We start from the raw sequence: 6,000 nt of genomic DNA on the forward strand, positions 1-6,000 counted from the left end.
GTCAAACGGTGGTTCCATTCCCAGTTTTCCAAGAAATCTCCATACTGCTTTCGATATTGCCTGCACCAATTTGCAGTCCCACCAGCAATGTATGAATGTACCATTTTCCCCACATTGTCATCAACACTTATTGTTGTTTGTCTTCATAATAGCTGCCATTCTGACTTGCTTAAGATGTTATTTTAGAGTAGTTTTGATTTGCATTTCTCTAATTGCTAGTGATGATGAACATTTTTTCATGTATTTGTTGATTGATTGTATATCTTCTTCTGAGAAATGTCTATTGAGGTCCTTGGCCCATTTGTTGATTGGGTTATTTGTTTTTTTCAGTGCTTAGCTTTTTGAGTTCTTTATATGCCCTAGAGATTAGTTCTCTATCTGATGTGTGAGGGGTAAAGATTTGCTCCCAGGATGTAGGCTCTCAAATAACCTCTCAGATTGTTTCTTTTGCTGAGAAAAAACTTTTTAGTTTGATTCCATTCCATTTATTGATTCTTGGTTTTAAGGAGTCTTATTAAGGAAGTTGGGGCCTAATCCCACATGATGAAGATTAGGGCCTACTTTTTCTTCTATTAGACACAGAGTCTCAGGTTTAATTCCTAGGTCCTTGATCCACTTTGAGTTGAGTTTTTGTGCATGGTGAGAGATAGGGGTTTAATTTCATTTCATTGCATATGGATTTCCATTTTTCCTAGCACTATTTGTTGAAGAGGCTATCTTTTCTCCAATGCATGTTTTTGGCACCTTTGTCTAATATGAGATAGTTGTAGTTTTGTGGGTTAGTCTCTGTGTTCTCTATTCTGTACCATTTGTGTACCAGTCTGTTTTTGTTTTTCAGGAAATAGAAAAAGAGGCTCTTTTTGTTACTATTGCTTTGTAGTGTAGTTTATGGTCTTGTATAGTGATACTACCTGCTTCACTCTTCCTGCTAAGGATTGCCTAGATATTGGGTCTCTTATTTTCCCAGATGAATTTCATGATTCCTTTTTCTATTTCTATGAGGAATGTCATTGGGATTTTAATCGGAATTGCATTAAATCTGTATAGTGCTTTTGGTAGTATGGTCATTTTGATAATATTAATTCTGCCTATCTAAGAGCAAGGTAGATCTTTCCATCTTCTAAGGTCTTCTTTGATTCTTTGTTTAAGGTTCTATAGTTTTCATTGTATAGATCTTTCACCTCTTTCATCAAGTTGATTCCCAAGTATCTTATTTTTTTGAGGTTATTGTAAATGGGGGTAGTTTTCCTCATTTCCTGCTCAAAGGATTTGTCACTAATATAGAGAAATGCCTTTGATTTATGGGTGTTGATTTTATATCCTGCTACTTTGCTGAATTCATTTACTAGTTTCAGAAGTTTTCTGGTGGAGGTTTTTGGGTCTTCTAGATATAGAATCATATTGTCAGCAAATAGTGTTCTTCTTTTCCTATACATATCCCTTTGATTTCTTTTGTCTGTCTAGTTTCTCTGGCCAGTGTTTCAATAACTATGTTGCATAGAAGTGATGAAAGAGGGCACTCCTTTCTTGTTCCAGTTTTTAGAGGAAATGCCTTTAATTTTACTCCATTTAGAATTATGTTGGCCTGAGGCTTAGCATAGATAGCCTTTATGATGTTGAGATATGTTCTTGTTATTCCTAGTTTTTCTAGTGTTTTGAACATGAAGGGAGCTGTATTTTGTTGAGTGCTTGCTCTGCATCTACTGAGATGATCATATGGTTCTTATCTTTGAGTCTATTGATGTGATGAATTACATTTATTAATTTCCGTATTTTGAACCAACCTTGCATCACTGGGATGAATCCCATTTGATCATGGTGCACAATCTTTTTGATATGTTTTTGTAGTCAATTTGCCAGAATTTTATTGAGAATTTTTGCATCTATGTTCACTAGAGGTATTGGACTGAAGTTTTGTTTCTTTGATATGTCTTTGCCTGGTATTGGGATCAAGGTGATATTCACCTCATAGAATGAGTTTGGAAGTGCTGCCTCTTTTTCTATTTCCTGAAATAAATTATAGATTATTGGTATTAGTTTTTATTTAAAGGTCTTGTGAAACTCGGCTGTGATTTCATCTGGTCCTGGGCTTTTCTTGGTTCATAGGCATCTGATGGTGTCATCTATTTAATCACGTGATATCAGTCTATTTAAATTGTGTATATCTTCTTGAGTCAGTCTGGGCAAATCGTATGACTTAAGAAACTTGTCGATGCCTTCAATGTCTTCTATTTTGGAGCATAAGTTTTTGAAATAATTTGTAATTATCCTCTGTATTTCTGTAGTGTCTGTTGTGATATTACCTTTTCATCACATATGTAATTTGAGTTTTCTTTCTCCTTCTCTTCTTTAGCCTACCTAAGGGTCTGTCAATTTTATTTATTTTTCAAAGAATCAACTTTTAGTTTTGTCAATTTTTCAATTGTTTCTTTTGTTTCAATTTCATTGATTTCAGTTCTAATTTTAGTTATTTCTTACTTCTAATGCTTTTGCTGCTGATTTGTTCTTCTTTTTCTAGGGCTTTGAGATGTAGAGGGAGGTTCTTTATTTGTTGACCTGTGTGGGAGTAGAGTGCAGTCTGGAGTTCTGCAGAGATGCTGATAGGTGATCCTGCAAAAGTGCTTATGAGCTGTGCTTGGGCTAGAACTGCGGGCTTTGGGTTTAGCGAGCCAGGAGTAGTGAGTCCTACTCAAATGCTGAGGCTCTGAGCCCTGCACAGGGGTCACAGCACTGGTGATTTCTGCAGAAATCAGCTGCTTAGGGATACTCTTACACTCTCTGAGATGCAGAATTCCAACTAGGTGAGATCTGGGTCATGGAGTGTCACAGAATACTGCCTCCCTCTGGCCCACCTTATTTGAATCCTAAATTTTTTTAATGATTTTTAATTTATTGTTTTATGTGGTGCTGAGGATCGAACCCGGTGCCTCGTGTGTGCTAGGCGAGCACTCTACCACTGAGTCCCAGCCCTTTAAATTTTATATTAAAGTGACATTTCTAAGATCCCTCTTGGCACCTCTTGTAACTTCTCTATACTAATGAAAATATGAAAATTCCCCAAGGAAAGTTGTAAGAGTTTATATCACAAGAAAATTAATATGAGTAGAATATAAGAAAATTGAAATAATATTAAGTATATAGGAGATATATACACACAGAATCTCCCTGTCTCTGAAATCTGCTGAGAAATTGGAGCCTCTGGATAAAAGAAAATATTTCACTTTTATTATAAAATCAATTATATAACTTAAAAACTATAGTTTTGTAGTTAAACATAGCTTTTTCCCCAAAAAATTTCAGCTTCAATAAGTGTAGACTTTGCTTCAAGTTCTCAGTTCTGAAAATGTGCATATTAAGGTGAATTCTTCAAATTCACTTTTAAGATGCAGTGAAGGAAAATAGAAGGGAGAATTGTAAGAAATTCTATTCGCAGCATCTTTGTTTATCAACACACGATTAATGAGCTGATATTACTAAAATACTGCATTAGAGTTTTTCAATAGTGTTGTTGTTCTACCTACAAATTTTCTAACTATAAGTGAAGGATTAACTATGCTGATTTATTTTAGTATCCAAATTCAGGTATAATATTAGCAAATTAAATGATTTTTGTTGTAATTAAAATTTCATAGGCCTGATTTGAACTCCTATAAAATCCATAATTATTCATTGGGATGCAGATGTAATTGACTTGATTTAAAATGAATATATTCTGTAGATAATACAGTAATATTATCTACAGTAATTCTGTAGTTAATACAGATGCTTTATGTAGTAAGATCAAAATCCATGCATTTTTAAAGCTTGTTTGTGTTACTTGGAAAAAAATCAATAAAGAAGTACATTCTCTGATATTTCTGGAGAAAACATGAAGAACGACACCTTTTTATAATAAAAAGACAATTTTAGAAATGAGAGCATACAACAAATTTTTTAATTTAAAGTAAAATTGTAAGGACATCCCTTATCTATCTGTATAAAAATGAATTTACAAATTGAGAGTAAAAATTTTCTGAAGTCAACAAATATATGAAAAAATGTTCATCATCACTAGCAATTAGAGAAATGCAAATAAAAACTACTCTAAGATTTCATCTCACTCCAGTCAGAATGGCAGCTATTTTGAAGACAAACAACAATAAATGTTGGTGAGGATGTGGGGAAAAAGGTATACTCATACACTGCTGGTGGGACTGCAAATGGTGCAGCCAATATGGAAAGCAGTATGGAGATTTCTTGGAAATTTGGGAATGGAAATTTCTATTGTATTGTAGTGTACACAATACAATTTGATTGATAGATACATAGATATAGAGATACATAAAGGTAGACTCAGAGAGAGAGAGTCTTTACCCAATGGACTCAAAAACAGCAATACTACAGGAACAAGCCACATCAATGTTTATAGCAGCACAATTCACAATAGATAAACTGTGGAATCAAGCTAGATGCCCTTCAACAGATGAGTGGATAAGAAAAGTGATATATGTACACAATGGAATATTACTCAGCAATAAAAGAGAATAAAATCATGGCATTTGCATTTGTGGATGGATGGAGTTGGAGAATACAATGCTAAGTGAACTTAGCCAATCCACAGAAATCAAATGTCAAATGTTTTCTCTGATTTATGGTGGGGTAGGGAGGGGAATCATGGGAGGAATAGACAAAACTGTAGATAGGGCAGAGTAGTAGGAAGGGAAGGGAGGGGGCATGGTGTTAGAAATAACGGTGGAATGTGATGGACATTATTATCCAAAGTGCATGTATGAAGACACAAATTGGTGTGAATATACTTTGGATACAACCAGAGATATAAAAGAAATTGTTCCCTATATGTGTAATAAGAATTGTAATGCATTCTGCTGTCATATATAAATAACAAAATTATAAATAGAAATATTCAACTATAAATTAGCAAACTATAAATGAAAACTAAAAATGTAATTAAAAAACTATCTTCTAACTTTAATAAATTCAAAACATTTAAATGGCCTATTAAGCAAGTATAGAATATCTTCTAAGAATAAATATTTTTCATTTTATTGAATTATTTCTAGTAAATAGAGAAAAAGTAATGGGTGCTTGCTTACTATGTCCAAAAAACTGATAGATACATTATAGAGATACATAAAGATAGACTCAGAGAGAGAGAGAATGTACTCAGATGCTTGCATCTGTGTGTAAAAATGCATTAAGTTTGTTGCAAAAATTTTTTTCTCTTTTCTCCCCAATGATTATAGTCAACATGATGCATGAATACTCTCAAGAGCTACACATGCCAGAAAAATTTCAATATTAAATTATTGTTGAAATATTTTTGGTTCAATTTTCTATAATAAGATGCAATCTTGCCAGTATAATGAAAAATGTTATTTCATACTGAGTAGTTTATTTTTAGCCTAAATGATACAACGATAATCCAAAAGTTAGTAATTATTTATTTTCAATTTACCCTATACATAGTATAAAGGTGGAAAGCAATACTTTAGAGAATATTCCTTTGTAATTTGTTATGTAAAATAGACTCCTTAGTGAAAAAAATATCAGGCTTTTAAAGCATAGCAAGACCAAGGAAACAAGCATTAAGAACTGATTAATTAAATCAATCATAAAAGTATATTTTAGCAAACTCTAGAACTCAACAGCAAAACTCACCATCACCACTACTTTTCAGATCTATTGTGAAATCTATAACTAATTAAGATTATAAAGAAAAATATAGATTTTAAATTTCAAGTAAATTCTTAATTAGAACATAAAATATATTTACTCTTTATGTTTATAAAATATCTGATCTGATGGGGTTCTTAGAACATGCGCAATAAGAAACAAACTATTACAACAATAAAACAGTTCAGTAATATGAACAGATTTTTTAACTCCTATAAGGAAAAAAATCTTTAGAATAAATAGTATAAAATTTACCTTTCTCAAAAAATGCTCATAATATGTATGAGCTCAAGGTCATGATATTGTTTGAAAGTGAAAAATACCATG

Source organism: Urocitellus parryii, chromosome 5, assembly GCF_045843805.1.
Source record: "Urocitellus parryii isolate mUroPar1 chromosome 5, mUroPar1.hap1, whole genome shotgun sequence".
In the NCBI taxonomy this organism is placed as follows: Eukaryota; Metazoa; Chordata; class Mammalia; order Rodentia; family Sciuridae; genus Urocitellus; species Urocitellus parryii.